This window comes from Saimiri boliviensis, chromosome 3 (assembly GCF_048565385.1).
Source record: "Saimiri boliviensis isolate mSaiBol1 chromosome 3, mSaiBol1.pri, whole genome shotgun sequence".
Classification (NCBI taxonomy): Eukaryota; Metazoa; Chordata; class Mammalia; order Primates; family Cebidae; genus Saimiri; species Saimiri boliviensis.
The window spans coordinates 52609440-52631425 of NC_133451.1; the positions used below are offsets into that span (position 1 = coordinate 52609440).

At 43.0% G+C, this 21986-nt stretch overlaps 1 protein-coding gene and 1 pseudogene across 1 annotated transcript in view; one reads left to right on the forward strand and one right to left on the reverse strand.

Moving 5' to 3' along the window:
- The window catches only part of IGFBP7 (insulin like growth factor binding protein 7), an 86546-nt gene that overhangs the window by 40086 nt on the left and 24474 nt on the right, over positions 1–21986 (reverse strand). The window lies entirely within an intron of this gene.
- On the forward strand, positions 4625–5160 carry LOC101027459 (ubiquitin-conjugating enzyme E2 C pseudogene; annotated as a pseudogene).

Below are 21986 nucleotides of genomic sequence, written 5' to 3' on the forward strand. Positions count from 1 at the left end.
CGTTTTACTTTCCATAAAAAAAAAAAAAACAAAAAATATTTGTCTCTTCTCCCTGGGGAATAATTGGCAAGGTGGGGGAAAAAAGGTGGATATAATAAAATATCTAAACCAAACATAAGGAGAAGAGGTTGCAATGACAAGAAATCTGGGAATCACTGATCTGGAGATATGTTGAGATTTTGAAAGAAGTGGGCTTTAGGTTGGAAGTGGTGGCTGGTGCCTGTAGTCACAGCACTTTGGGAGGCTGAGGTGGGCAGATCTCTTCAGCTCAGTAGTTCAAGACCAGCCTGGGTAACACAGCGAAACTCTGTCTCTATAAAAAATAGGAAAATCAGCCCTGTGTGGAGGTGCATGCCTATAGTCCTAGCTACATGGGAGGCTGAAGTTGGCGGATCGTTTGAGCCTGGGAGGTGAAGATTGCAGTGAGCTGAGATTGTGCCACTGCACTCTAGCCTGGGTGACAGAGGCACTGTCTCTTTGTTTTTTGTTTTTGTTTTTGTTTTTTTTTTGAGTTTTAACAAAAAAATATCTGAGCATTTGAAATGCTAATCTCCAAAGGGCTGACATCACCTGTTTACTCATTCCGCCTATAGCAAAGACATGTAGACACAATACCAAGGAATGGGGGAAATGGCAGCCAGTGACACGTGACGAAGATGAGCAATGAGCTAACATCACTTTCAGTAATGGTAGAAGAAAGTAAAGGAGACTGCAATCCTTTCTATTCTGTAGTGCATGGTTGGAGTCAAAAATGAAGAACATATAAATGGCAAGATTCTGTCACATCATTTCCCACAGAAAAAAGAAAAGAAAATACCAAAAGATGGGAAGCGGCAAATGAAAGGTTGAACTGCCACAGTGCACACATATAATTATCACCGCCAAGCAGTAAAGCAGGAATGGGATTAGTTGAAGGCACTGAGGGAAGTAAAAGGAAACTCTGGATATATAAGGAGAAAGGGACAGATTGTATTTAAATTTAGAACATGGGCTCATGCCCTCAAAGTTCACTGACAGAGCATGCTTTCTCTTCAGTCATTCCTCAACTGGTTACTTTTTTACAATAGTTCTGTGAAGCTTTCCATGGCCACTTTTGGATTCAGGTCTCTTCTGAAGGACATGAGAGAAATGCGAAAGCTGTAAGGAAGCCTTTCTGGCCAAGACTGGAGAAAGTCTCGGAGTCCCTCACCCAGTCATTAGACCTAGAGGATCTTTCATGGGTGGTTGAATTACTAGGTTGAACCACCAGGCTTACCCCTACCAGGCCTCCCTCTAGGGGTGTTTTTAGGAGTAAAGAGACCTCATGTCCTTCCCTGGCATTGTTTCAAGATAGGATCTCATCAAAACACCTTGACTTGCTCAGTAAAAAAACCTCAACTTAGTGGGGAAGCTTGACCGCCCATTTGGGAGGTCTTGGGCCATTTGTGGGGCTGGACGGAGAGGAAGAGAGAATCAAGACAGTAAATAGACCCGGGGTGATGGCTCATGCCAATAATCCCAGTGCTTTGGGAGGCCAAGGTGAAGAGAATTGCTGGGGCCAGGAGTTCAAGACCAACCTGGGCAACATAGTGAGGTCTGGTCTCTCCAAAAAAAAAAAAAAAAAAAAAATTAGCCAGGTGTCGTGGCACCTGCCTGTAGTCACAGCTACTCTGGAGGCTGAGGTAGGAGCACTGCTTGACCCCAGGAGTTTGAGGCTGCAGTGAGCCATGATGTCACCACTGCACTCCAGCCTGGGTGACAGAGAAGCCCGTATCTTAAAAAAAAAAAAAAAAAAAAAAGACAGCAAATAAGCAGAGAGAAGGTGGGCAGGAGCCACACATTACGGAAAATTCTCATTATTGAGATTTCTATCTTTCTAGGCTGTTTACGATCTCTCACAACAAAATAAAACAGGACGAGATGTGGTGGCTCATGCCTGCAATCCCAGCACTTTGGAAGGCCAAGGCAGGCAAATCACTTGAGGTCAGCAGTTCGAGAGCAGCCTGACTAACGTGGTGGTGTGTGCCTGTAATCCCAGCTACTTGGGAGGCTGAGTCAGGAGAATCGCTTGAATCCCAGAGGTGGAGGTTACAGTGAGTTGGGATCGCGCCACTGCACTCCAGTCTGGGTGACAGAGAGAAACTCCATCTCAAAAAAAAAAAAAAAACAAACGACAAAAAGCACCAGGATGGAAGGTCCCCGGAAGCTATTCAGCATGAGCCCTCTGTAGATCTTGGGAATCTGAAATGAATTTCCCTCTTTCTTCTAGAAGTTCTCCCAGAGTGCCACATTTTTCCCTCAAAATGACTGGGAAAAATTCATTGTATAATGTCTTATTAAGAAAGTAATTTTCTAAAGAGGCTGGTTTAAATAAAGACAAAAGCCAAATAAATATTCAGCCTATGTTTGATGAAGCTTTTCCTATTTCCTCTATCCTGTCCCCTCCCTCACAACTAAACAAAAAATTTGATTGTCTTATTAAGTTAAAACATGGATTCAGTTTATCTATGCTTTTCCATTACGGCTAACAAATAAAAAAAGTACATTGCCTGACGAAAATCGCATTTAACAAATCCCTTTGGGGACAGAAAAAAGTGCAAACTATTTAGAAAGATTAGTTTGTGGGAGGAAGAAGTCAGCTGCAAATCACTCCTCTGCATTATCCTCTAGTTAAATGAGGTGGATGCCCCAGGCCACATTTATAATGATGTAAGGCTCTCAATCTCTTACCGCAGGTCTGAACCATAATTGTTCTCAAATCAAACATTCAATGTACAACCAAAAAGTTCAATGAGAAAAGCTTTGTTGTTTTCTTTTTAAAGTCTAAGACAACACAAGTGAACTCACAGATTGGCCGCAGGGGTGATGAGCACTGGACACAAGGGATAGTCAGTGTATTTTTCTATTTGATTAAGATTAATTCTAAAACAGAAATGTGATCAAGCTTGCGGATCAGTGTTGAATGCTGTAATACACATCTCAATGTATTAAATAATTTATTGACATAAAACTGCTAATTACAAAGGCCAATTCATTTGGAGATGGGTTCCCTGGACTTATTCACTGTACAGTAATTCCTATTTCTTCTGCTCTGAACACACGTGGTCCCCCAAGTTACTGAAGTCCCGAGGGTCCATGTGCATATTCTGGTAGCAAAGCCTGTCTGGAAGAAGTGTGTGAATCTGTATAAGGTATGGCATGGCATATGTTGGTCAAAAGTGATGCCCATTAATGTATTACTCCAGGTCCTACTGAAGACACTTGTTTTGATATATTGGGGAGAATGAAATACTTGGTGTTTACAAAGAATGTTCTTCCTGCTACAGCCTCTGGAAAGCCACTTCTAGTCAACCATTCAATTCCAGGCCGTCATTGAGTATACATACATCTCAGCAAGTCAGGAGAGGTCTATATGCGTTATGAGAGCAGGATCTGTCAGTAGGAGGCCTTTTTGAGGCTTTACATCTGGTGTGTCTATTTCATTTCTTCATCTGTGCTAACAACTAAGTCTGCAGTCAGTCTGGAATCATAGCGGGTTCTTAATCACTTGGGGTTAGACTAAGCAACCCGGATCTCTAACACTGACCGTGTTTCAACGCACACAAGGAAATTGGGTCTCTCTTTTTCCGAGTGGTCACTGTGTGGGCAGTGTCCTCTAACAGCACACATGTGGCCATCAGGCTCTCTGCCCAGCATAAGGGACTGATCTCAGTAGATATCAGAACAGGTCTAAGGGAGCCACATCAGCCTTGCTGTGGCATATTTGGGCAGGGAGGCTAGCAGGGTACTCAGGAAGGCAGGTTTCATATGGGCTTTCAAAACTTTGGGTCTGCTTAGGAAGATTTGTCTTAAACAGCTTTTTTCCAGAGGACTGGAAACCTTGGCTAGGGTAAAGGAGGTGATTATATAAAAATGTCCTAGGCTTGGTGCAGTGGCTTATGCCTGTAATCCTAACACTTGCAGAGGCCAAGGTGGAAGGATTGCTTGAGGCCAGAAGTTTGAGACCAGCCTGAGCAAGGTGAGACTCCTTTTTTTTAAATTCAAAATTAAAAAAAAATGTTTATTTTAGGTTTGGAGGTACATGTGAAGGTTTGTTACATAGGTAAACTCATGTCATGGGGGTCTGTTGTACAGAATATTTCATCACCCAGGTATTAAGCTGAGTAGTTATCTTTTCTGCTCCTCTTCCCCCTCCCACACTCCACTGTCAGGTAGACCCCAGTGTCTGTTGTTTCTTTTTTTTTGGGTTCGTGAGTTCTCATCATTTAGCTCCCACTTATAAGTGAGAACACATGGTATTTGATTTTCTGTTTCTCTGTTCATTCGCTGAGGGTAATGGCCTCCAGCTCCATCCATGTTCCCGCAAAAGACATGACATCATTCTTTTTTATGGCTGCAGATACCCTTATCTCTACAAAAAAATAAAAAATTAGCCAAGTGTGGTGGGGTGTCCCAGTGGTCCCAGCTACTTGGGAGGATGTGGCCAAAGAATTGCTTGAGCCCAGGAGGCTGATGACGCAGTGAGCTGTGTTCACGCCACTACACTCCAGCCTGGGTGACAGAGGGAGCCCGTGTCTCAAAAAAATTAAACAGGCAGTTGCAGATGTGTTCTTTAAGCTCCTATCTCTCTGCCACTGCCACCTAGATGGCCTCTCAAAACCTTCATCCAGTCACCACCAGCTTTGCTGCTGCCTGTAAAGGAGCCACCTCCAGGGTGCCACCCGTTATCCTGTGGGCAAAAGGCTACAGCAGAAGCTGAGGATTTTCATGATGCCTGGTGACACAGGGATTTCTGCCTTCCCTGAATCAGACCACCTTTTCAAAGGAGGGGGGACCATCCATGGAGCAGTTGGCATAGCATATGAAGACCTGAGGTATATGCTCTCCCTAGAACTCCCAGGGGCTATCCTTACAATGCACCCATGGTGAAGTTCCTCACGCCCTGCTACCACCCCAACATAGACACCAAGAGTAACATCTGCCTGGACATTCTGAAGGACAAGTGGTCTGCCCTGTATGATGTCAGGACTATCCTGCTCTCCATCCACAGCCCGCGAGGAGAACCCAATATCGATAGCCCTTTGAACCCGCATGCTGCTGAGTTCTGGAAAACCCCCCACGGCTTTTAAGAAGTACCTGCAAGAAACCTACTTAAAGCAGGTCACCAGCCAGGAGCCCTGACCCAGGCTGCCCAGCCTGTCCTTGTGCCATCTTTTTAGGTTTTCCTTCGATGGTCTGTCCTTTCTGTGATTTCTGTATAGCACTCTGTATCCTGAGCTGTGGTATTATTATTTGTCTTTTAAGCCTCCAGTTGAGTGCCTGTTATGTATATTAAATAAGTACATTTTGGGCTGGGCATGGTGGTGCACGTCTGTAATCCCAGCACTTTGGGAGGCTGAGAGGGAAGGATTGCTTGAGTTCAGGAGTTCAAGACCAGCCTGGGCAACACAGCAAAACCCTGTCTCTACAAAAAACACAAAAAATAAGCTGGACGTGATGGTATGTGCCTGTAGTTCCAGCTACTCGGGGTGCTGAGAGGTGGGAGGATTGAAGTTGAGGCTGCAGTGAGCCGATTCCTACCACTGCACTCCAGCATGGGTGACACACACACACACACACACCCCAAAATGCCCCAGAACTGGCCAAGATTAGTAGTATCTCTGGCTCATGAGGTCAGACTAGGATGGGCCTCTTCAACCAGCCCCCTTAAGCTTCCATGACTACACAGTTATTGTAGTAACTACAGGCCAGCCCAGATGCCAGTATCACTGTCACCACTACCACACTACAGCCACAGCCCATTTGTGGAGAGCTTTCTAAAGTGCGTTCTCTTATCCAACCCGCAGCACAGTCCTGTGGAGTTGATCAGAGCAATCACAATCCCTATCACACAAAAATGACAAAAAAGGGAAGGGGGAAGACAGCAGGGCCTAGTGACTTTCCCAGTGGCAGCAGCTCACCTAGCAAGCCAGCTTCTAAACTCTGCCCATTGTACTTTCCTCTTTGGAAAATGCATTTTTTTAAAGACAGAATCTTGCTCTTTCACCCAGGCTAGAGTGCAGTGGGGCAATCCCAGCTCACTGCAACCTCCGCCTCCTGAGTTCAAGCAATTCTCCTGCCTCAGCCTCCTGGGTAGCTGGGATTACAGGCGGCACCACCACGCCTGGCTAATTTTGGTATTTTTAGTGGAGATGGGGTTTTGCCATGTCGGCAAGGCTTGTCTTGAACTCCTGGCTTCAAGCTATCCACCTGCCTGGGACTCCCAAAATGTTGGGATTACAGGTGTGAGCTACCACCCCCGATCTGGAACATTTACCTCTTACCCCAAACAAAACCATTCTCCCCACTGACCATTGCCTCCTGCCTCTGAAGGTGTTAAAAAGTTAAAAAGCTGCAAGTGATATCTGCCGTCCACTTCTCATTCAGGTGTGGATGAAAGTACTATAGGCTTCACCCAGTTCTCTCGTCACATGAGACACAAAAGAGCTTCCTCTCCAGCCTGTCTTCAGGGGCTTACGTCACTTTTGCATAGACTGTCCCATTTCTTTCCTCTCTCTCTTAAAGTTGGAGGAAGGCCCTTCTTTCATGGCATCCTGTGCCTTTGTCCTATTTATACCATTTGAAAACCAAGCTCTTTTAAACTCTTTTTCAGACAGCTTGCTTCTTTTAAGTCTTTCAATTAAAAGAAAAGAAAAGAAAAAGATACAGCTCCCAACTAAAACACAGCCACCAGCACCCAAGGACTGTCAAGCTTTAGGAATTTAAATTGTACTTCATTTGGCATAATCTGTGTTAAAACAATATAGCATTATCTGCTTTGAATGCACTAGGCACCCTCAGGGTGGAGTTGCATTTTGTATGAGTTATTAAATCTGGTTGGAACTCAACAAGAAACAGTGCCATGTGGGAAATCTGTGCCGACTGGACCCCTGACTGATCACATTTCAAAGCCTAGTGCTTTGCTATAGGGCATCTTCCTTTAAAAATAAGCAATCCTATTACTCAGAGCCTTCTCTGCACACCATGTCTTTGAAGGAATTTGATAGTTTGCAGATTCAAAGTTGGAAATTAAAATCCCACAAATAAGACTTGAATCCATTTATTCATGCTAAAGTGAATAGAGCTTTGAAAAGTCTATCCTTATTAGGATCATTTCCGTATAAGCTGTGATCTGGTGTGAGGTTGCTTAACGAACCTCCTGCCCACTAAAGGAGACATATTTTCTAAGATAAGCTCTGCCTTCAAAGGACTCAGGAGATACCATAGAATAATATTAACCGAAGCGCATTTTTTTTTAAGAACATTTCATTGTTTCCTTAATCTGTGTTATTTTTATTTTTCCAGGCTTAGGATATCTTCTCCTCCTCCCCTAAAATGCATTAAAATAAATCCTGGCCCCTGCAGGAGTGATCAAAGCTCCACCATCCACAGAGGAATGTCTATTCCTCCAAGCTTGGGGAGGTTTCCTAACTAATGAACTAGAACATTGTCAGATGTCTCATTGCCAAGTAATATATTAAAGTGCTTTTCTAATGAGATTTCTGCAAGGTAACCATAAAACTATAAAAAGTACACTAGGCTTCAGTGAAGCAAAAACATTAAAAAAAAAAAAAAGCCAAATGCCTTTTAGAGAGAGGTCAACGCAACAGCTAAAGAGAATTTGACAAGTAGAAAAATAAAGTCCAAATAATTTTCCCATTTGAAAAAAAAGGGTGGACACAAGGCAGAGGAATGTGGTGGGTAGATAGGTCATCTGGGAGCCACCTGAATATCTGTGTATGACTGAAGTACCTGCCTTTCCACTCATCCTCGTCTACCCGGCGTAAGGTCTTTTAGGCTGACTGACTGCACCATGGACTGCCTGGTAACCTCTGTGACCTGCATGTACACATCCAGATGAGTTCCTGGAACTAGAAACTCTGAAGTAACTGGAAATCACAAAAAAGAGAAGAATGGCCAACCCCCGTGGCACCTAATTAACTTTGAGACATTCTTCTATTGTTCCTTATTCCTGCCTCAACTGATAAGGCAACTGGACTTTGTAACTGATCTTACTCAACTGATAGGCCAACCTCGTGACTCCAGATCCTACAACAGCCTCTCAGCTTGCAAAAACCGCCCTGAACTGTAACTTCTGTAACTTTCCACTGCCTACCCCAAACCTATAAAACCAACTCCTATCCCATTGCCCTTGGCTGACTCTTTTTGGACTCAGTTCACCCACACTTGGGTGAATAAATAGCCATGTTGCTCAAACAAAGCCTGTTTAGGGGTCTCTTTGTTCAGAGCACATGTAACACTTGGAACATGGGTCTGTTGTACAGAACTACATATGGGCCCTACATAAAACAAGGAACGTCTATTTTTAGAACTTTGAAGAATCTAGGAATGCAGTATAAAAATCTTGAACACCAAGGCCCTTGTCTTAGTCAGCCTGGCCTTCTATAACAAATACCATGGACTTGGTGGCTTAAGCAACTGAAGCGTATGGGATGGGAAGTCCAAGGTCAGGGTGCGAGCATGTTTGGGTTCTGGGGAGGCCCGCTTCTTGGCTTGTAGATGGCTACCTTCTTGCTGTAGCCTCACATGATAAAAAGAGACATCATCTCTCTGTGTCTCTTCTTATAGCACACTAATCCCATTTACCTCTCAAAGGCCTCACCGGTAAATACCATCAAAATGGGGATTAAAGCTTCCACTGAGAAATTTGTCGGGGGAGCATCAATATTCAGACCATAGCAGATCTCTTTACTAGAAACAATGTACTGAGGAATTCTTGCTCAAAGCACAAACAGTAGGAATGCCATAAAGCCTCTACCATGGGCCACTTGGAAACAGTCCTTGGACATCCCTCCCTGGGCTCTTGTTTGTCACTCCTTCTTCATTATTTAACCATGGAGCCTCCCTGACATCAATGAAGCCAAGAAGCCAGCCATTTTGGTCACCTTTGTGTAAGGACTCCAGGGTGTACTGTACAGATCTGATGGTCTTGCAGCACTGGGTCCCTTCCAAGAGGTTAAGAGTAGAACTGACAGATTAAAGGATCATGTGGGGTCTGAAAACCAGCTTAGAAGGTGTTGTGGGTGTTTAGCTTAAGGAAGAGAAGCTTGGGGTGGGGACACACCTGTGAAATATCCTCTACATTTGAAGGGATGCCATGTCAGAAAATGAACAATCTTGATTTTTAGTTACTTCAGAGGGAAGCACTAAGATCAAGGAATCATTACGTATTTAAAGGTCAAGGTAACAAAGTGTCTTGTCAGCAGTTAAGGATATCCAACAATAAAGAGACTTCCTGAAAACGCAGTCATGTGTATCTGAGCAATAGTTGAAAGTTGTCAGGGATGCATCATCTTTTTTTTTTTTTTGTAACGGACTCTTGCTCTTGTTGGCCCAGGCTCGAGTGCAATGGCACAATCTTGGCTCACTGCAACCTCCGCCTCCTGGGTTCAAGCAATTCTCCTGTCTCACCCTCCCTAGTAGCTGGGGATTGTAGGTGCCCACCACCATGCCTGGCTAATTTTTGTATTTTCAGTAGAGACAGGGTTTCACCATGTTGGTCAGGTTGGTCTCAAACTCCTGACCTTGTGATCCGCCTGCTTTGGCCTTCCAAAGTGCTGGGATTACAGGCATGAGCCACCGCACCCAGCCTGTATCCTTCATCTAACTCACAATTTCAGTCATATCCAATCACATGATGGCTTGATTCCAAAGATAAATTTTTTATGATTATTATTTATTTTAAACAGCTAGCCTCACCAGCACTACAAAAAAGATTTATTCAAAATTAATAGTATTCTTTTTCTTTTTTTTTTTTTGAGATGGAGTCTCACTCTTTCACCAGGCTGGAGTGCAGTGGCACAATCTTGGCTCACTGTAACCTCTGCCTCCTGGGCTCAAGCGATTCTCCTGCCTCAGCCTCCAGAGTAGCTGAGACAGAAAAACAAAGAAACAAAAACAAAATATGGTGCTCTGGGTTTATATGAAAGAGACAAAGCAGAATAAGGCATGTATTCATGGATGTTATATACTCACTTCTATGAGACCACAGAACACATCCAAACAGTCCTCCTTTTATAGCAGTTCTTCAAAAAAGGCATCTTTTATTTTTTATTTTTTTTTTGAGACAGAGTCTCACTCTGTCACCAGGCTGGAATGTAACCTCCACCTCCCGGGTTCAAGTGATTCTCTTATCTCAGCCTCCTGAGTAGCTGGGATTACTTGTACACGCCACCACACTTGGCTAATTTTTGTATTTTAAGTGGAGACAGGGTTTCGCCATCTTGGCCAGGCTGCTCTCTAACTCCTGACTTCAAGTGATCCACCTGCCTTGTCCTCCCAAAGTACTGAGATTACAGGTGTGAGCCACCACAGCTGTCCAAAAAAGGCACAATTTCAAAGGCCAAATATTCTGGCACTCCAAGGCCAATGCAAATGCTGGGATGCAGGCTTCAGTGAATCCTGTACTGAAGCATCATCAGTCTTAAGGAATGTTAACAGGAAATGAAATGCAAAGGGAGCGGAACTGCCGCATCACTCACAGAATCTCTGCATTCAGACAGTTCTGTGTTCAGGTCCAGATGATGTTGGACAAATGACTTAACGGTTTAAGCCTCAGTTTTCTCATCTACAGAATGGGGTAATAATAGTGCTCAGGCCTTGTTCAGTGTTATGATGCAGGGGCAGGGCTTCCCATGCTGTCCAGCACACAGAATGCTCAATCCATAAATGGGCACTGTTACTTACAATTTCAAAAGAATTATTTAAAAATGCCATAGGATTTGTTTCCCTGGTTAAGGGGGAGCTGGACTGGATGCCTTCCGTGGTTCCTGTCAACAACCACAGTCTATTATCCTGTTTCATGTTACTCTTTTCCCCTTCAACTCACTCCTGCCACCCACCACCCACCCCACCCAACTTTGGCCCTGGGAAAAAAATCAACAGCAATACCTATTCACTGACTGCTCATATGTGTAAATAATTTAACCCTTGTGATGACCCTGTGAGGTTGGTATCATCGCCTGTTTTACAGAGGAAGAAACTGAGACACAGAGCTCCAAGGCTCATTAATGGTTGAGCTGGGATTAAAAAGCTAGGTACTCCTAACCACTATCCCATATTACCTCATAGGTAACCTAACAGCCTCAACAAATCAATTACCCACTGCATACGTAAACTACTTGGTGTAGCTGATGGGAAAGTGGTTAAACTCAATTTCAAACTTGTCTAAAAAAAAGGAAAATGGCAAAAGATCCAGTGTTTGCCTTCAATCTCCTCTTCTCAGTCTTCAATGTAGTCCTTCCAGCTCTGAATTTGAAGAGCTTCCTTCCTAATTATTGATTTCTCTTCCTCCCCTCTCACCGAACACCCTTACCCTTTGATGGGCCAGTAATATAATTATGCATTTCCCATTCACTTGTGAGTTTAGGATTTTTTTTAAAAAAGAGCTCTACCATGTTCTTTTGATCTTTGCTTTTAATGCAGACAGGGTCCATGGAGAACCGGCTAATCCAGAGCCTACAGAGCCCTGAGCACCATCAGGCATTTCAGAAATGCACTTGGATGGTAACTAGGAGATTTCTTGAACAGCCCCAACAGAGCTGTTAGGGCTCAAGAGGACCAGCTCCACCACCCACCCCTGCTGATCTGGGAGCGACCAGGGCTGAGCTGGCTCCCATCCACAGGGCCCCCAGTCCTCCTGGCTCAATTCAATACCTCCTGCTGCAGTGGCTTGTTTCTTCTTGTCCTGAATGTTGTTCTCCAGCACTGATGATTAATGCCTTCCATTCAGGGTGAGAAAAATGACCTTGCTGTCTATGCCTTTGCAAGTGAGGATCATTTATTCCATCTACAAAAGCAGCATACATCTACTTGGCTCAACTTGAAGTATTTTTCTCGCTGTCTTCTTGTTACATACCATCGTCTCTTCAAGTGAGGTTTATATTGTCTTGTAATTCCGCCCCCCGCCACCTTTTTAATTGCAGGTGATTCATGGCATTTTTCATTGCTAAAATTCACATCCTACTGTACTTCATTAGTAAAAGCCGTTTATCCCCTACCTTTCAATGCTGCTGGATGAGATGCAAATAGAACCATTTCAGTTTTCCAGTTGAACAGCCATGGGGAAAAAAAAAGAGCAGAGCCTTGCTTATCTCTGTGTTACACATTAACACGGTCCTTCTTTGCAGAGGTTCTTCAAGGTAGGCAGACTTTAAAAAGTGAAATAATTGACACAGTAATTACCTTGGCACTCCAAGGCCAATGCAAATGCTGGGATGTAGCCTTCAGCTAAATTCTACAACGAAAAGTTTCAGTCTTTAGGAATGTAATAAAAGTGAAATGCAAAGGGAAAGGAATTTCCCAATTTCTCCACTAAAACTTTTTTTATAAACCTCAAGAGAAAAACAGCTACTAAGTCAGATTCTATATGAAAACTTCCCAGGTATCTTCTGTCCAACAATTTCCCCTCCGCTGACATCTAACAGCGCTTTTCCTATCACTCTCAAGCTATTTGTCTCATTCATGACTGTGAATCATAAAAAATTACCACTATCCTTATCACTGCCATTACCACTGCCTCTATTACCATTTACTGAGCTTACTGTATGCCAGGCACAGTGCAGGCTCATCCATATATTACCTCAGGTAATCCTTACAAGAATTTAGTGAAGTGGCTATGCTTATTACTCCATTGTACAGATGAGGAATTGGAGACTTTGAGAGGTTAAATAATTTGCCCAGAATCACAGAGCACATGGGAAGCAGAGCCAGGATTCAGGGTAGGTTTGACTCCAGAACTTCCGTCCTGACCACGATCCCAACAGTTTTCTGAGTGATGGCCCACTGACGCGGCTCTTTACCCCACCATAGGGTCTCCCACAGGGCTGGATGGGTACCTGAATGAACGAACGGCTACAAGAACAAATGAACCAACGAAAAATGTGAATGTGATTTCTGAAGACTAGGTTTTCAAAATAACATACTTTGTCTCAGTAAGAAAAGCAAGAAATGTCTAAAACTGAGTATGGGAATACTTAGGACTTCAAAAATGAGATAATTTTTCTACGTGCCTAAGATTCAAAGGAGGGAAATTGACACCACTGCATTCTACTCACGTTGGCCCCGAGTGCTGCAGCCTACAGGGGTTACGGCTGAAACAACGAACGCTGATGTATTCAAAAGACTATTGATTGCAGATACATGAAGGGTTTTACTAAAGTAGGTGTCAGAAAACTTCTTCCAATACTGAGCTCCCATCTTCCCATTTAGAGGAAGATTTCTGGGTGAAGTTTATTTTTTGAGACAAGGTCTCATCTTGACTCCCAGGCTGGAGTACAGTGGCACGATCATGGCTTACTGCAGCCTCCAACTCCTAGGCTCGAGTGATCGTCCTGCCCCCAGCCTCCGAAGCGGCTGGGTCTACAGGTATGCACCACCACACCTGGCTGACATTTTTTTTTTTTTCTTTTTTTGGTTTTTATTTAGAACCAGCCAGAGAGAATGCTAGTCTTACTCACCCGCCCTGTCCCTACAGTGCACACCGATCGAGAAAGTGTCAGGAGACAAACCAAACAGCTGATGGGAAGGAAAACGCTAAAAGACATTAGCTGGGTCAGCACTACTAATGAAAGTGTTGGGTCACAAAAACGACCTGCTGCTTTTCTTTCCCCTGCGAAGGGTATATCTCTGTGGGCTTCCGCTTTTCGATCCCTTCTCCTTGGCCCTGATCAATGTTTCCGGAATCTCTCCGGCAGGCTGAGGATGCTGACGGATGCCATCTGGTCCTTCTCACCTTTCCTCTCCTGGAAGTCAACACCCATTTCCTCAGTGGAGCTTCCCCCTTTTGTCAGCAGGGGAAGTGGGGATCCCAACCTGGGTACTTAAAGTGGGCCTTGAGCGATACTTTCTGGAACATTCTTAGCTTCGGGGTGGGGCCCAGGGAATGTGCCTCCAACGATCCCAGTGTTAGATTTAAACTTGCTCGGTAATCCCTTTGGAATTGCCCATTTTTTCTTCCACAGAGTTTTCTGGCTCATATTCAGCTATGGGTTCTACGCATGAAAGCCTGGGAGGGCATTAAAAATGACTGCTGTTAAGACGCTTGAGAATTACGAAGGGAGGAAGCTAATGCTTAGATTTACCCCCCGCCAGCCCCTCCCACTCACACCATAGACCACATATTTTCCCCTCAGAAAGGAAGACATTCCTGACCTCTGTTTCAATGTTTATCAGAAGTTGTCTGGACTTGTAAAGTCTCTGAAGTCACATTCTTTATTAGTCACATCCTTCTTGGTGTGTGGCGTGACCCTCCTGTCAGGCCAGGGGGAATGTTGGGCCTTGTGCAGAAATCATTTGGTGCTGGAAACACCAACCGCCACCCAGGGATTTTCATGGAGCTCTAAAACAAGCAGAAGCTGAGCAAGGACCTTGAGCTTTGCCACGGAGGCAGGGTTTTCATTCTGAATGTGTGTGAAAAAAAAATTCTTTAGTTCTGAATCCTGTGGGGCCTTGATTTTAAAACAAAGTCCCAGCATCAAGTCTGGCTCCAGAGAAGGAGAAGTGGAGATTCTAGGTCCTCAGCATAAAATAAAGGACTGCTCAGAGTTCTATTCTGGCTTGGAAGTGCTGCTTCTTTGGGGTTGCCATCGAATCCCCTGCTTCCCTGGTCCTTTGACGTTGATAACTTAGCTTCTACTTGGGACTCTATGTAAGCAGTTTGCATCCAATAGATGTTGGCTTACTGGGTGAAAGGCATGCTTGTAGAACTGACTAGGATATGCTGATGTGTGAGAAAGGTACAACTAGAGAAACAGAAAATGCACCGACTAGCAAGCAGGGGGAGTGGGTTTTGGTACCAGTTCTCCCCACATTCTACTTAGTCCTCAGTTTTTTCATCTGTAAAATGGACAGGTTGAAGCAATGATCTAGGAGGTCCTTTAAAGTCAAGAATCCTTTGTCTTTGTCTCTACATCGGAAACGGAGGAACAGGTATAAGCTTCAGCCCAAGGAGTATCAGTTATAATAAGAAAGACTTTTCTGAGAGAAGGCTGAGTTAAGGATATTCTGTGATTTTCCTCTCTTGATCAGCGTGGCTCCCAAATGGTGGTCTGAGAGAGCTCTTCCGGGACCCATATCTTTGGAGTTGCCATGTTTGAAATCTCTTAAACCAAGATGATAGAGGGAAGTGGGGAGGGAAAGGTTAATGGTGAACTGATATCTCATCCCAGAATCATTCTAGATCTATGAGTGTACAGTTTTAAATTTGAATCTAGTTTTTGGTAATTCAAAGAAGGAAAGAAAAGAACCTTCAGAATTTAGTTAATGAGGAATATCGATGATATAATGGTTCAATATTCTTTTAAGATATTTTGTTGCTGTTTAAAAAAATGCAAAAGTCCATGCTCACTGTAACAATTCAAACAAAATACAAGTATATAGAGGGAGCAAATTGTCTACTTTTGCCTCATGATAACCCTAACCCTCCCAACAACTTATATGAACTGTTTAAAAATAGTTTTTATATTTTTAATGAAAATTTCATACCTATTCACCTACCAGCTGCTTTTTAAAAATATTTTTTCAGAAATTTTATTTTAAGAAATGGGGTTTCTCTATGTGGCCTAGGCTTATCTTGAACTCCTGGCCTCAAGCCTCCTGAGTAGTTGGGACTACAGGTGAGCACCACTATGCCCGGCTTAAATTGCCTTTTTTTTTTTTTTTTTTTTTACAGTGAACAATTCATGTATCAAGTATTAACCGTATTACGTCAATACACATAAATCAAATTCATTCTTTCCAATAGCTGCAAAATGTCCCTAAACATGGGCATACTTCTTTAATATTCCAGGTGTTCCAAATTCTACTATATACAAACTATGATACAATAAGTATTCTTAATACTTATGTCCCTATGTGTTAGCACTTTTGTTTCTGTAGGAGAGGTTTCCAGAAATAAGGTTGGTGGGTCAAAGGGTATGAGAATGTTCAATTTTAATAAATACTCCTAGATCACTTTCAAAAAGCTTCCTAGGAATTCTGGTCTTGGCAACAGTGCATGAAGGTCCCCATTTCCCCACACATTTCCCGGCAGTGGGAGTCAGAAATTTTCAAAAATTTGGTCAAGCTGAATGGGGAAACATTGTAGGTCATTGTTGTTTTAATTGCATTTCAAGACTAGTTGTGAGGTTGAGCAACTTTCCTCATGGTTATCAGCCACTTTAACTATTTATTGCTTTTCTCGTTTTGCTATTGCTTTATCAATCAACTTGGGTGAGCTCTGGTTTACTACAGATATTTACTTTGCTTATCATATATTTTGCAGATAATTTCTCCAGGCTGTCTCCGTCTTTCTTCCCGTTTTGTTTTTGGTTTTGGTTGCCAAATAGCATGTCAGTTCTAGGAGGGCAGTGATGCCGATTCTTTAGTACACTGTGGTACCCTCAGCCACAGGAATAGTGCCTGACACATAGTATGTTCACAATAAAACAATTATCTCATGAATGGGTGAATGAATAAGTAATAAACTTGAAATTTTAATGCAGCTAATCTGTTAATCCTTTCTCTAATGGTTTCTGGGTTATCAGAAAAGCTCTATTTTATTAGTTTTACTTTTCTTGCAATTAATCCTTTAATCCATCTTGAATAGGTTTTTATTAAGAATTTTCTTCTATTTGGTGTCCTAATCCATCTTAAATTTGTTTTGCATGTGGTATAAAGCAGGGCAAACTGACCCTAAAGTTTGGCCATTATTTTGTGTGAAAAGCATCACTTATGAAATGCAAATTCTTTAAAGAATTTATTTAAAGTGTCCTATACAGTAAAAAGCAAATATACCCTACCACTCATTTTATGTGTTGTTAAAATAGCTAAAATTAACTAAAAATAAGTATTGGGGGCTGGGTGTGGGGACTCAACCCTATAATTCCAGTACTTTGGGAGGCCAAGGTAGGCAGATCAAGAGATTGAGACCATCCTGGCCAACATGGTGAAACCCTGTCACTACTAAAAATACAAAAATTAGCTGGGTGTGGTGGTGTGTGCCTATAGCCCCAGCTACTCTGGAGGCTGAGGCAGGAGAATTGCCTGACCCGGGAGCTGGAGGTTCCAGTGAGCTGAGATTGCACCACTGCACTCCAGCCTGGTGACAGAGTGAGACTCCATCTCAAAAAAAAGTTTGGATAATGCTTTTCTGACAGCTAATTGTGTTCACATTTTTGTTTGATTATATATATGATTACTTTTGCCTCAGTTATCAATGAATGCAGATTATTAGGGATTATCAACACAAAATTTAAGTATGTTGCTTATCCTCTGTAATCAAGTCACTGAATTGTATACAATTTATTTAATAGCAGCATATGCTGGATTAACAGAATCAATTACTCAAATTTCAGTATTAAAAAAATCCCTTTAGCTAGAAGTGATGTGCCTTTTCTAAAAACCATGAAGAACACACAAGGACATGAAATGGTGTGCAACGAATTCAACCTTATACAGAGTTGAACATTTTGAGGGTAACTCACATGTTTATGCATTATAATATTCTGATGTTAGCAGTATAAATATTTTCCAGTATTTAAGATGCAATCACTCCATCGCCTCCATGAAGCCCTCCTAGTTGGAAGTCATGGCTTCTCTACTGGACATGTGCAGCAATTCTTGTTTCTACCACTCATAAGGCACTGACCACAAAACGGCTTGCAAGGAAACTGAAATTGCTGCTATTATTCAATGGCTACTCTATTTTCTCTGGCAAAATGAGGGGCTGTCAAATGGTCTGACGACAACGTAATCTTTTCCCTTATAAGTCATGTGTTCTTTTTAATCTGATATTTAAAAGTTTTTTTTTTTTAATTTTTTTTTTTTTAGGCAAGTTCTCACTGCGTCACCCAGGCTGGATTGCAGTGCCGTGATCACAGCTCACTGCAGCCTCGGCCTCCTGGGCTTGGGTGGTCCTCCCACCTCAGCCTCCCAAATTGCTGGAACTATAGGTGTGTGCCATCATGCTTGACTCTTTTTTTTTTTGAGACGGAGTTTCGCTCTTGTTACCCAGGCTGGAGTGCAATGGTGCGATCTCAGCTCACAGTAGCCTCTGCCTCCTGGGTTCAGGCAATTCTCCTGCCTCAGCCTCCTGAGCAGCTGAGATTACAGGCACGCACCACCATGCCCAGCTAATGTTTTGTATTTTTAGTAGAGACGGGGTTTCACCATGTTGACCAGGATGGTCTCGATCTCTTGACCTCGTGATCCACCTGCCTCGGCCTGCCGAAGTGCTGAGATTACAGGCGTGAGCCACTGCGCCCAGAGGCTAATTTCTTTTTAAATGGATACATGGTCTCACTATGTTGTCCAGGCTGGTCTCGAACTCCTGGGCTCAAGCCATTTACCCACCTTGGCCTCCCAAAATGCTGGGATTACACACGAGCCACTGTACCTGGCCTAGATCTTCTTTTCTTTTTCTTTAAAGTACAGTCGTTCTTTTACTAGAATACCAATAGGTATTTGTCATTCTAGGTCCATATTCTCAAGTATGCGGTCTGCTCTTTTAAAATGTAGTTCTAAATTTTTCTTGTATTTCAGTGAAGATTTTTGGTGTTATAGTTTTCAGTGTTGGCTTGCTTTCTTGTTTTAATTTCCTTCTTCAGTGACTCCTAGTATCGATATGTGAGATCTGTTCTGCATATTTTCAGTGGTTGCTTCTTTTGATCTTTCTTCCTTTTTAATTTAATAATTTTCCTCCTTTTGCCCTTCTAGTATTTTAAGGGATTCTCTGTTGTGCTTATTTGCTATTGTGCTTTTTCTGGTTTCCTTTCTGAAATAACGTCTGAGGTCTTCACATTTTTGAGTTATTCTAATTTTGTCTTGTTACTATTTGTATTATTTAAAAAACATCTTTCAGCTCATGTTATGCAGATAGTAGGTTATAGTTTTCATGTGTTTGTAGGCATGTCTTTCAGACATGCTTCCACTGTAGGGGTGCTATTCTTTCTCTCTGTTTTCCTTATATGAAATTTCTTTCTAGTATGGGTTGGATCTTAATCCTTCTCTGTGCTTTTTTAAAATGTAAAATTGGTTTTCCAGAGCCCTGCGAGGAGACATTGTCCAAATTAACTTTTTGCATGTGTTGTTTTCATTTAGTGTTAAAAATAGTAACTTGCTTTCTGTGATTTTCTGGGTTTCTCTCTTTCACTTTTATTTGGCCTTTTCTTTCCTTCATCTCTATGTCCTGCTCAATTTTCATTCTATTCCTAGTAGTTTTTCTTTGGTGAAGATCCCCGTCCTGGAAGGGAGCTGTATTAGTCCATTTTCACATTGTTATGAAGAAATGCCCAAGACTGGTTAATTTATAAAGAAAAGGGGTTTAACGGACTCACAGGTCCACATGGCTGGGGAGGCTTCGCAATCATGGCAGAAGGCAAAGGGGGAGCAAAGGTACGTCTCACATGGTGGCAGGCAAGAGAGTGTGTGCAGCGGAACTGCCCTTTATAAAAGCATCAGATCTCGTGAGACTTAGTGTCATGAGAACAGCACGGGAAAAACCTGCCTCCATGATTCAATTACCTCCCACCAGGTCCCTCCTATAACACATGGGGATTACAGAGTTACAGTTCAACACGAAATCTGGGTAGGAACACAGCCAAACCATATCAGGAGCCCTGGCTGCGGGTTTTGAGAGTTCACAGGACCCAGACTGCTCAAGCCCCTTCCACCTCTTGGGTCCCTTGTACTCACCCACTGAAGGACTTTCCAGTGAGAACCTATTGGCTCCATTGAGATTTTCCTATTATTGGATCTGTCATCACCTCATTACTGCCCTCCGCTTCCTTCCACTTAGCTGCTGACAGCCTGCAGGCTTGGAGGCATAGGTGGTTTGTTCCAACCCACTTATATTTTGGCATTTGTGGGGATAGCTTGTCATGTTTTATGTGGTAAATGTTGTCCATGGGGTTTGAGTTTTAGAATCCAGAGGATTTATGTTTTCTAATTTTAAAAATTGTGGTAAAATACCCATAAAATTTTTACCATCTTATTATTATTATTATTATTTTTGAGATGTTGTTGACCAGGCTGGAGTGTAGTGGTGTAATCTTGGCTTACTGCAACTTCTACCTCCTGGGTTCAAGCGATTTTCCTGCCTCAGCCTCCCAAGTAGCTGGGATTACAGGCATCTGCCACCATGCCCAGCTACTTTTTATATTTTTAGTAAAGATGGGGTTTCACCATGTTGACCAGGCTTGTCTCAAACTCCTGACCTCAGCTAATCCACCTGCCTCAGCCTCTCAAAGTGCCGCGATTATAGGCATGAGCCACGGCCGCCTGGCCTCACCATCTTATTTTTAAGTGAACAGTTCTAGCGTTAAGTACTTTCACACTGTTATGCAACCAATCCCCAGAAATTTCTTCATCTTGGAAGGTGGAATTCTATATCCTTTAAACAACAATTCCCTATTCTCCTCTCCCCTCACCTTTCACAAGCACACTTCTACTGGCGGTTTGTATTTTTTTTTTTTTTTTGAGATGGAGTTTCACTCTTGTCACCCAGGCTGGAGTGCAATGGCGTGATCTCGGCTCACTGCAACCTCTACCTCCTGGTTCAAGTGATTCTCCTGCCTCAGCCTTTCAAATAGCTGGGATTACAGGTGCCTGCCACCACACCCAGCTAATTTTTATATTTCTAGTGGAGACGGGGTTTCACCATGCTGGCCAGGTTGGTCTCGAACTCCTGATCTCAGGTGATCCACCTGTCTCAGCCTCTAAAAGTGCTGGGATCACAGGTATGAGCCACTGTGCCAGGCCTAGTGGCTCAGTTTTTATGAGGGGATTGAATACAGGAGACCTACACACTGCTGCTGCCTCAGCCCCATTTAACAGTAAGCCCCTGGAAACTGGAGTCTGTGTTCTGTTCCCCACAGCACCAGGATGACACCTGACACATAGAAAACACTCAAACATTTAAGTGAGAAATGAGTCATTCTTCTCTGTCTCTTGGCAGGGTGATGGGATGCTTTCTTGTACTCATTAAAGTGACTGATGAGTAACATAAAAGTTGCCATTGTTACCTGGACTAATACCTTTGCGGGTCAATATGCAACATGAGCTTCTAGATGGGAGAACACTGCCAACTCTTGAGGGCAGGAGAGGAACAGACTATCTCAAAAGGATGCTGATTTTAAAGTACTTTATATTTTTCTCTGTATAAATTTGTTGTAGCAGATTCCTCACTGGTTCAGGCTAACGTTATAACACAGGAGTCCCCGGGCACTACTTGCCGACAGTGATTTGAGGGGAGGGGTGGACCAGAGGTAGGTGGGTAAAAAAGTAAATAATTGACACAGCTGTACACAAGGGAGTTAAATGATTGGGCATATTTGAGAGTTGTTGCTACACTAGTTGGTAAAGTTGGAGGAAATACAATCTTGGATTCATAAAGTCCTAACAGAAAGGCTTTCAAATCTGTGACTTCATTTATTTCCATAACTCTAACCCGAATCCTTTAATACAGGTCCTGCTTGCTCCATTTTATAGGTGAGAAAACAAAGGGACCAAGAGACTAAGTAATGTGCCCATGATCACAGTTAGTCAATGTATAGCAGGATTCAGATGCTTGGCTGGGTGTGGTGCTTACACAGGTAATCCCAGCATGTTGGGAGGCCGAAGCAGGATTCAGACTCTTTTCTTCTAAGTTTACTACTTTGTTTTTGTTTGAGACAGGGCTTTGCTTTGTCACTCAGGCTGGAGTACAGTGGCACAATCATGGCTCACTGCAGACTCAACTTCCTAGGTTCGAGTGATCCTCCCATCTCAGCCTCCTGAATAGCTGGGGCTACAAATGTGCACCACCACGCCTGGCTTTTTTTTTTTTTTTTTTTTTGTGGAGACAGGGTCTCACTATGTTGCCCAGACTGGTCTTGAACTCCTAGTCTCAAGTGATCTTCTTGCCTCAGCCTCTCAAATTGTTGGGATTAGAAGTGTGAGCCACCATGCCCAGACAATTTAGTGCTTTTTAT